Source organism: Drosophila tropicalis, unplaced genomic scaffold, assembly GCF_018151085.1.
Source record: "Drosophila tropicalis isolate 14030-0801.00 unplaced genomic scaffold, ASM1815108v1 contig_878, whole genome shotgun sequence".
Classification (NCBI taxonomy): Eukaryota; Metazoa; Arthropoda; class Insecta; order Diptera; family Drosophilidae; genus Drosophila; species Drosophila tropicalis.
The window spans coordinates 16,280,971-16,291,649 of record NW_027173374.1 but is presented as its reverse complement, the minus strand read 5'-3'; positions in this window follow the sequence as shown (position 1 = coordinate 16,291,649).

The window sequence follows — 10,679 nt, the reverse complement described above, 5'->3', positions numbered from 1 at the left end:
TCTCTCTGTGCGTGTTTTAGTCGTTCGTCTAATGTGCATCCTTTTGCATTTTTGGTGCATTTTGTGGAATTGCAGCTGCTGCCATCGTCATCATCATCGTCATCGTCGCCTCTAACTGAGTCTTTTTTCGGCAGTTTTCGCTTCATTATAGATTATTGATTTTTGGGTCCATTCGGCGTGAATGCATCCACTTGGCTGAGGATGGAGAGGGTGAGGCGGTGGTGGAGCCTGCACTTGGGGGTCGCTGTCCTTTTTTTTTTGTTTTTGGCAATTGTGCAACTTTAAGGCCAGACACATTATCGAGTTAAGTTATTTCTCAAACTGATTTGTTGCTCAAACTTTTTCAAGTGCGAAATGTTCTTTACAAAGATTTTCACTTTCGGAATTATAAATGGGGGAAAGTAATTGACTTTATGTTGTTTTTGGGCAGAAAGCTTTGGACGGCTAACCAAAACTTGGGTGCTCAACAAGTTTCTTAAGGATCAAGATGTCGCATCGATTCTTTAATAAATCTTATGAACTTGAAGAGAAAAGTTAAGGAAACGAATGCTAAGGCATTCCGATTCACTAACCGATATAAAAATAAATTATGTCTAAATTGGGCCAGGTTTTTAGAGTGTTAAATGATCTGCTGGTTGTCAGCGGGAATTAGAAAAATATACTTAATAAAATTCATTTTCTCCAATTCTCTAAATAATAACCAAATTGTTATTGCCAAACAAAATAATAAATTTGTTTCTAAAATATATAACCTGGGGTGTTGAATTTGTGCTTATTTGCTGCATTTCGTATACTCATTATAATTTTAATAACAAAAAACAAAAATATTTGGATATTTATGTGTGTATGCATGTATTTCAATTTCGATGCATGGTAAATTGAAAGCAATATTTACAAAACAAAGGATTGCCCGAAATGCAAACAAAACGCCGCCCAAAATGCAAATTACACAAGTTGTTGGCACACACACACGCACAAGTACATGAGAGACGGTGGCCTATGGATCGGGTGGATGGAACAGGTAGAGGTAGAGTACGCTAGGACAACCAGACGTTGTTGAACCGGATTAGAAACTGCAACCGGACTTAACAGCGGATTTTGTGTGCCGAAGAAAGGATTAAAGGGACAACTACCTGCTATGTGTCGATGGTTGGCTGGACGCGTCTTTCATTAATCCGCGCATCCGAAGAATATGGAAAAACTAGAGCAATAGCGGCAGTAAGGCAGATTTAAAAGTGATTTAAAAGTTGGTCCCAAAAAGTCGAGGCATAATCCAACATTACGCAGTAGAACAGGATCAGGATCAGGATGAGGATCAACGTCGCTGATCCCAGTTAGTCCATAGCGATTAGCGCGCGTTGATCATGTGATTAACGCATTGGCAAAAGGGCGGACGGTGGGTGTGGAGCACTGATCCGTCTGCTCTTTTCACTGATCCTCATGCTTAACCCAGTGTTATGTAAAGTTGAGACAACAAATCGGCACATGTCCTGGCCTGGTCACGCTTGACCTTTTAATTAAGATGATCGTCAGAGTGTTGTCGATGGACATGATTGTCTAATTGCTCAAAATACATTCTGCTTATGCAAATTTATGCAGAACCTTTGCCCTGCCGGAATAAGTCAATAGAGAAAGAGATACTTGAGTTTCACTTCTATGCTGAGGGTTGGATAAGATCAAGACGAACCATGGTCTATGTATGCAAATACAGGAGATTTTGTGGTTGACCGAATTTTCCCCTCTTTGGAAAATTACTTGGAATCCTCATTAGTTTTGTTTGTATTTTGTTTTGGCGCACTTTTACCCTCTGACCCACGGCTTGAGGTTTAGATATCACCTTGAATTCTTAAGCCGATTTCATGCTAAGGATGATTCGGCATTTGCCATTCGAAAGGTCTTTTTTACTATTACGTACGTTCTCTGAGTGTGTGTGGGTTTCTTTCATCTCAAGTGCAAATTGGTTTTGGTTCTTGTAAAAAGAGCTACCGTAATTTATTTTGTTTCGAATCACACAAGATTTAAAAAAAGGAAGTAATATTTATGAAAATTAAAAACATAATGCTACTTCTATATTTGGAATAAATTTAAGATAGTCTACATTCTAAAGATTTGTTACAAAAATATATGCAAATTGTGTTGCCGTCGCTGTGTAATGATAATATGCTGAATCTACAGACTTTAGCCTCTTTACATAAATCAAGTGACAAACGCAGCGAAAATCCTCGCGACGTTTACGCCCACTGAAGGGCCACACAGCCTTGGGTGAGGTGAGAGAAGGTGACCAAAAATTGAAGAAATTCGTAGAAATATTATTGTAAACAGTAAAACTCAGGCTATCGCGGGTCTGCTACCCTAGCAAAAGGACAGCGGCTTGTGACTGAGGCCGGCAACAACATCCGTAAATCCTTTTTTAACACGAAAAACCGAAGGATTAAAAAAGAAAACTAGAGCATTGGAATGGTACCAAAATAGTTGCTCTAATTTTCATTGTATTCGTCTAATAGTTACGCAGTAAAAGTAGCTCGGCCAGACAAAACAACAAAGCCAGCGTGAAGGACAAACAGGAATTTTTGGTTTTGGACATGGTTTTTATGAGGTTTGCCATGGTTCGCTGTCTATGTATAATTATTTTGCATAGGCAGCCGCTTCAGGTAATGAACTCAACAATGAAAATCAGTGGAAAATCACGAGAAAGTTCCAACTGAAATAGCATCTATACTTATATGTGTAGCTCTGACTGTAAGAGATCATTAGTCTACGATCTACTTGTGATTGTCATAGCACACTGGATACCAAAATGAAACCAAAAAAAAGAACTACATTTCAGATGCACTTCCGTGTAAAAAACTCATAAAACGGTTAGTGTTTTTATGATCCTTGTGGCAGGTATCAGGGGTCTGCTGCCGTTTTTTGTCCCTTAACCCTTTCACCATTAAGAAAAAAGATCGCAGACTTTTTTTGCGTTTCTTTTTCTCCTATCCCTCTCTCTCTCTCTCTCTCGTGAGTTGTCCTTGGCCATTTCCTTTGAATCTGTGTCCTTCATGGCATATTTTTACTCTCTTTCTCTCTTGTTTTCTCTAACTAATGTCTAAGGTATTGTCCTTTTTATGACCTCTGGGTTGTGTTTTTTATGGCATTCTTTGTAGACACGTCTCATACTTCCTTAACCCCTTAACCCTTTACATTTGATGGTTCGGTGAAAGTTGCTTTGCTAGGTGTAAAAGAAGGTGTTTCTTGATGACCGAACGGGTTAATTCAGTTTTTGCACTTTTTTTTATGAATTCTGAGAACGGAATTTTCAGGTCATTAGGAAAGGGAAAAGATAAAGGGTTAATAATGCTTTACCATGTAATTTAAGTGAACGGTATTCAAATCTATGAAAAATAAGTAAAAAAAAAAGGATAACAGAAGTTGTCGAAAGGAAAATATTAGAGCAATTTGTAACAATTATTCGAGAATCAATAGAAGTTTTTGAAGCTTACGTGTGTAATCTTCTTGCACTAGTAATAACTAAAATAGCCGTTACACAAGCATTTTTGTCTTTATTTGACAACCACAAATCATTTTCCTTTTGACTGGCCATTCATTGGGAAGTTACATTTGTAATGCGTCTGGAATGATCGCCACTAAATCGCCATCGACATTTCCCGCTTTTCTTTTGAAATCGCTGCAAATGGATTTTAACAATGGAATTGTAGAATCTATCTGCGAGTTGACCATTGTATGAATGCCCAAATCCCAAGCTTAGGCAATTGGCATCATTTTTGGGAAAATGAGCGCCAAAAGATGCTCTCAAATCCACCCCAAGAAGTATCCTTAAACTCGGCCATCTAATCAGTCCATGCAGCAGTTACACATTTTCACACTTTCGTGACCCCTGCGGTGCCTGCAACGCCGCCAACACACAACACAGGATTCGTCGAGGGTTGGGCAGCAGCAGCGACCATTGGTCAGGAGCAAAAAAAGAGGAAAAAACTGAGTCCTGTAAACGCACACGCCATCATCATCTGACCCCTTGTCAACATCAGAGGTTGAAATTAATGCGAATATTGTGAATGTGTCACGGAAATTGCATGAATTCGGGGTCACGCATAAGACGCCTTAGGCTCAAGGAGTCTAGATAGGGGTTGACCCGAGAGGGCAGGGGCTGCACGATTGCAACTGCAATTTTCAAATTTATTGCTTTTGCTGCACAAATAGAAAATGTTGGAAAAATTCGAAAAATTGTAACAGAAAAAAGTCGTATAAAAAGGATTTTAGCAATTCTATTGTTTTGCATGTTGAGAAATGGTTTTAGGTCAATTGCAGCAAAACGGGGCGATTTTAATTGACCATTGAAATTGGACCGAACGGCTGTGGCTGACCCTCCACACCTCGAACCTCTCGGCTCGTCCTCCCCGCTTGACCTTTTTCCGTCTTTGAATTTGAATTTACGCACATTTAAATAATTTTTCATTGAAATTTGAAAATGGAATGAAAATAGAAAATGGCCATCGTCTTTTGTGTTGCTGTCGTCTGTTTTTATTGCAAATGGCATTTAATTGTTGACCCCTAGGTGTTGTTGTTGTTGTTGGTGTAGTTGCTGCTGTTGTTGGTCAACGAATGTAACGGACTTTCTTTGGTAACAAATTAACATCTGCAATATTATAAAGTTCTATACAGATGTAAAGTAACTCGTGTTTCATCGGACTTTTTTTTGTGCCTTTTCCTTTTGTAGAACAATTTCTAGAAAGGATTAGCTAATGGAACCTACAACAGCCATCATGTTGCTAATGGCCTCAACTGTATTAAGCCGGAATGCGAATAAAAAATTGAAATGCTTAGCAGAAATATGCGAGCCTATTAGATACAGTCAACGAAAAGAATGAGAAGAAAGGCTTTTAGCCAAAGGCAAAGCCTACGTTAAATGTTGAATAACTAAATAATTCTAAGAGCGGGAGTCCTGGTGCGGGAGCGGACGGATAGTCAAGAACAAAAGGCATAAAACCTTTGGCACAAAATCCTTGGCAAAAATCTTTGGCACCAGCAAACACACTAAAACAAAGGACAACAAAGCTGGAATATTTTATTTTCGAATGTATGCGTTTAAATGACAGATTCTCAAAGGGAAAGGTAGCCAACTATATACACTACACGAAGTATACGTATATTAAAGGAGGAGATCTGAGGTAAAAGAATAGACAATTGGAACTTATACAAATGAAGTATCGAATATTCACTTACAATTAGCCATCTTGTTTAGCCATAGTTTGTTATACTACGATTATGCTTTATTCGTAGTATAATTTGTATTCGTCCGATATAATATTTGGGTTACTATGACAAGACTTGGATCATTCTATATGCTCTATACGAAATAATATCCTGCTGACTTTTCACACCCCCGCCCCCTATAGCCCACCTACCTCACCATTATACTACCAACACTACTGTCATTTATTTTCGTATTATCATAATGAGAACTCGTATATTTTTATGTGTATTTCTTTGCTTTTTGCGGCCCCAAAAAAATTTAGGGGGGACAACCACCCAAAGTGGACCCAGCTTCCATACATACATGTATGTATGTGTCAGACATCTTTCAATGGATGTGTGTGTGTGGGTGGGAGTGTGTGTAAAAAAGAAGCGAAGCGAATATAAAAGTAAAACACAAAAACATTTCGCATTCGCATTTTGTTTTTGTTCTTAAATTATCACAGGAGGACCCACCCCGAATGGTGTGTAGCTGGGCTATTTATGCGTCCTGCAAATCTTCCCACAAACACCCCCGCACACACACCCGTACATGCACGACCTCATCCTCACGTACAGAGCTCGTATTGCTGGCATCACATTTGTTTTTTTCCAATAGACCGTTATGGGTTTTCTTACTTGTATACTCTGACATATAGAGTATATTAAGTTTACTTAACTAAACAACGACCAGAATTCGTAGATCGTTTATCCGTATGGATCAAAGTAAATAAATATTCAAGAGAGGTATCAATTTGTAGACTATGACAATGAGTGAGTTAAAAAAAAAAATGAAAATTTTAAGTTTATACTTTTTAGTAATGCTAAAAAGTTTGACAATGAAATTAACATAACTCTTCGGGAAAATATTATCCATTGAGACAATTTGCAAGGGTATTCGAACGTAGGCACGGGCCATTCCTAAGTTTTTTTGACCGAGAAAAAGGGAAATATCTGATGGAGGTGGAAAGGCAATGGGTTTTTGTTGGCTTGGTTGTATAGACCGTATATTAGTTGAAGCAGGGAGGATAAAAGAACAGACGAAGTTGCGGAATATCAGAGTTAAAACATGATCGAAAGACAAAAAAAATTAAGTCATTAAACTAAATGGAAGACGTATAAAGTTCTACGATGATGTTCCGATTGATCAACTTCCACAGTTCTTTGTCCCATCGATGCTTATCAATTTTTACGTAAAACCAAATTCCGCTTTTGTTTAAATCGTGTAAATAAATGTCACTTTGGGTTTGTAAAAAAATATTTGTATATTGAAAACATTTTTTGTTTATTCAAGCTGATAAAAATTTCTTTGAGTTGTTTGCCCATTTGGTCATTGGACTTTTTCGCTTTGTTCGGTCTTTTATGCTTTTCATGGAAAGTTTTGCTCATCGATACGAAAATTGAGAAAAATAACGTCGACACTTTTAAGATAGACTGAATATACCTGTGACTCAGATTTATAGGCTTGTCGATGTTTGATTCGTGTCTAAACCATTAAACATTATCCCGGCATAATGCTGCACTGCGGCTCAAACTCTAGTCGGAATTGCTTCATTGTTTTTTTATTATTTGGATTTCGGATATTATTGTCATGCTTGGGGAAACTCCAGGGGGACTCAAAGCAAAAAAGGAAGGAACACTCAAAATAATTCAATATAGTAATAATGAAATTTGCGATCGCAGATGGATAGCAGTAACATACAACGCAAAGAAGACCACAAGCTCCGAGGGATCAAAGGATCATCAAATGAATTTGATAACTGAAACTGGAAATATTGTATTCCGATGTAGCTGATAAGGCGCTAGCCAATGAGAAGCATTTTATGGCACACGCCATTTCTTTCAGCGGAGAAAGAAAATCCAATTCTATATAATGGCCAATCTACATAAAAAAGAACCAAAATCAATGAGTGGAATAGGGAAATAGGGGATGGAGTTCCCTCCCTTTGAGTCAGGATGCCTGAGCGTCCGGAATTCAGCCTCCCCGCATAAATTTGCAAATAATGTAAGGATAAAAGTAAAAAAAAAAAAGAAACATAAGTAATGCACACAAATGGAACGACTCAAGGAAAGGCAAAGGGTCTGGATATGGGGCAGGGAAAGAAGGATGGAGGTAGAATGAATGGGGGAGCAAATAAAGTTCCAAATCATGAACCATACAAAATGAAAATCCACCCTCAAAAAAAGTTGCCAATGATTCCCTTTTCTTTTTTTTTTTGTTTTCTTTCTTTTTTCTCTTCTGTTTTTGTTTAAGTGTGCAAAAAAAGGACGCAAAAAGCATTCGATATGTGTGTGGATGTATGTATGTATGTATGTATGCGTGAATTGTTTGTATTAATGTGTGTGTGTGTGTGTGAGTGTATGAGAGGGTGTATATGGGTATAGACTGTTTCGCTTTGTTTGCAAAACAATCAAAAGCGAACGAGTCGCCATGCTACCCCTCAGCCTCCCCAACCTATTCCCGTTGACAACGCTGGCGACATTAAATGTTGCTAAGTTCTTTCCTTTTTTTCTGTTCCTCCCGTCTGCCTTTGGCAAGCGAAAAACCAATTTCAAGCATATTTTTATGAGTCCTCTGTGTGTGCAGGACGAGAGGCGCAGCAGCTTTATTTTATTTTGCAAACGTGCGCCCACCGAATCAGCCACGCCCCCAACGTTCAACTGAGCCATGTGCTAGACTCTAATAATGTTGCATGCCAGCAAAAAGCGGAAGATGAAACACAGTGGGAAACAAGCAGTAGACTAAACTAAAGAGCATTACCTTTAATTCTTTAATTTTGTGTAAGGTCAAAAGGTGCCACAAGGACAGTTGGTTCCAGGTTCCTTCAATTTTAAGCATTTTAATCTTTAATTTTTCATTGCATACTTCGTGGGATTCCTGTCGCTTTAGGAAATTATGAGACTTCTTTTCGGCGTAATGAAAAATAAGGAAATCGTTTTGAATTTGAAACTTTCATATTCTTAAAGTTTTGAGCTAAACTCGACCAGCTACATTATTTATTTGCCTTTTCACATTTCTCTTGACCATTTTTTTGCTTTTTATGTGCCTTTTTAGCAAATTACAAAAATGCGCCATTTCTGGCATTTTTTTCTTCCTTTTGCGTTCAACCGAATACAAAACGGGCGCCTATAAACCAAAACCAACAACAACCAGCCAGCATACTCACACAGGCACACACAAAGCGGAAATGGCACACACACACAACCAGAGAGAGAACCAAATATGCAACATTTTTTATATGTTTCTGCTACACAAAACTTTTGCGCAGGCAGGATCATAAAATTTTTTTCTGCTGCTGCTGTCACTTTTTTCTTTGCCCCCTTTGCTGTTTTTGTTGTTGCCGGTTTGTGGCAAGGCTTTTATGTGACTCTGTGTGTGTGTGTGTGTGCTTTTTATGACCCAATATGGCCGCCACAGAGCGTCGAACGTGTTTGCTCCTGTGTCCTCCTGTTTCCCTCTCTTGCTCTTGCCCGTATTGTGAGTTTATGAATTATATAGATTTTTATGCGGTCGCATATTATTTTTGTAGCCATTTTGTTTTTTTCCCCATTTCCTTTTTTCTCCTTTTTTGCCTTCCTTTGTTGGGGAACAATAAAAATGTCTTTTTATGTACGTATGTATGTATGTATACATACGTACGTAGATACTATTGGGTCCTATCTCTAAGCCAAGATCTTTTGACATACATAGATGTTTATGAATATTTCTTGTAGTTCTGTTCGGGTTGGTTGCCTCGTCTTCTATATGTGTTTTACGAGGCATATTTTGGCGCTGCTTTTATTATTTCTATTTCCATATATTTCACTCGCTATGGTGTCTTTCTTTTTGTGCTTCTTTTCTCGTCTTCTGCGTCTTGTACATCGTTTTGTGTTGTGCTTTTGTCATTTTTGCATTAATTTTGCGGGTTTTTGTTGGTCCGCTGCTGTTTATTCCGCATAAATAATAAATATTTTTGGTTATTGCGTCTGCAAAGCATTAATATTATTTCCAACACACACGCACATTTACACACATAGATACATACATATTTACATATGTATGTATACTCATGCATCCTGTTCAACGCAGGAACTCATGGCCGTGAGCTTTAATTTTGGCTCATTTTTCGTTATCAAAACATTATGTTTATGTACGTGTATTTGTTTTTGTTACTTACACACACACACACACACACACACAGCCACTCACACAACCGTAAATATTTGCAATTAAATATGCCAAAACGCAAAAACAGGACACTCCCGCTCTTATCTCCCCTCTACAGGCTTATGCAGTGACCAAATTAAGGCATAGCTCATACATCTAAAAATTGAAAAACAAAAAATTCCTATTTAATTTCTTTTCTTTGTTTACTTTCAAATTTTTGCACAAAATCTATTTTGCCAGTATTTAGATGAAATTTTAATTAAAATTTACAAATAACATACATAAACTGTAGCAAATTTTCTAAATTTATAAAATTTGCGTCTACTTATTTCAAATGTATGATGAATCCAAAATTCACTCGTTGCTATGTAACAAACGATTTGCTTAACGTAGTCCACTTCAGATATGATGTTCGAAAAATTTTTTTTTTTTATCAATGTCTACCTTTAAGTGCCGGTAACTTGCCGATAATCTATCTATGCTTTTTAACGTTAGTTCATCAGATTAAATTGGCTTAAAACGAATGAAATACTTTCTTGCATGACTTACATCCACGCGCTGTATCGCAAAATTTTTCATTACATCCACTGAAAATAAATTTCTAATTGGTCTTTAATAGGTAGTGAACTACGTTTTAAACATTAAAAGTTCCATCTTTTAATCGCCCTTTACAAAAAAATTACCCAAAACAAAAATGTTCTAAAAAACGGAAGTCACACGGGTCGACCCCCTTAAACCTTGTTTAAAAAGCATATAAACAAATTGAGTGCAAGTGCACTCGGAATATAATGCCTCATGGCGAATAAGGCCAATGAACAAATTGTAAATCTTATCAGTTCGTCCGCTAGAATGGATTAAATGTGTGGCTAAGTGTGGACAAGGGGCAGCTAATCGTGTTGCTTAAGCTGATTCGATATGTAGAAATGTATGTACTTTAAATTCAATTGTAGTGTAATTGAGTAAGCGAGTAGGGAAGAGAATTCAGAGCGAGCTTTTTCGAAAGGTAAGACATATTAAAATGAGTGTTCCAACGTCGAATTTGAAATGCCCTTGCAATCCATTGGGCATACAAATGCATGGAAATGTTTTAAATATTAGTGCACAAAGGAGTAACAGTGAATAATTGACGCACCTTCATGGCTATATAACTACTATTGATATATTGATAGAAATACATTTACCTTTTTGAGAGAGTCCAAAAAGCCATTATCGTTAACGTTTAGTTAGGAGATGCTTCCATCTATGCATAGAGTATCGAAGCGCCGTTATCACTTATTCTCATTTGCACACAACGAAAGTT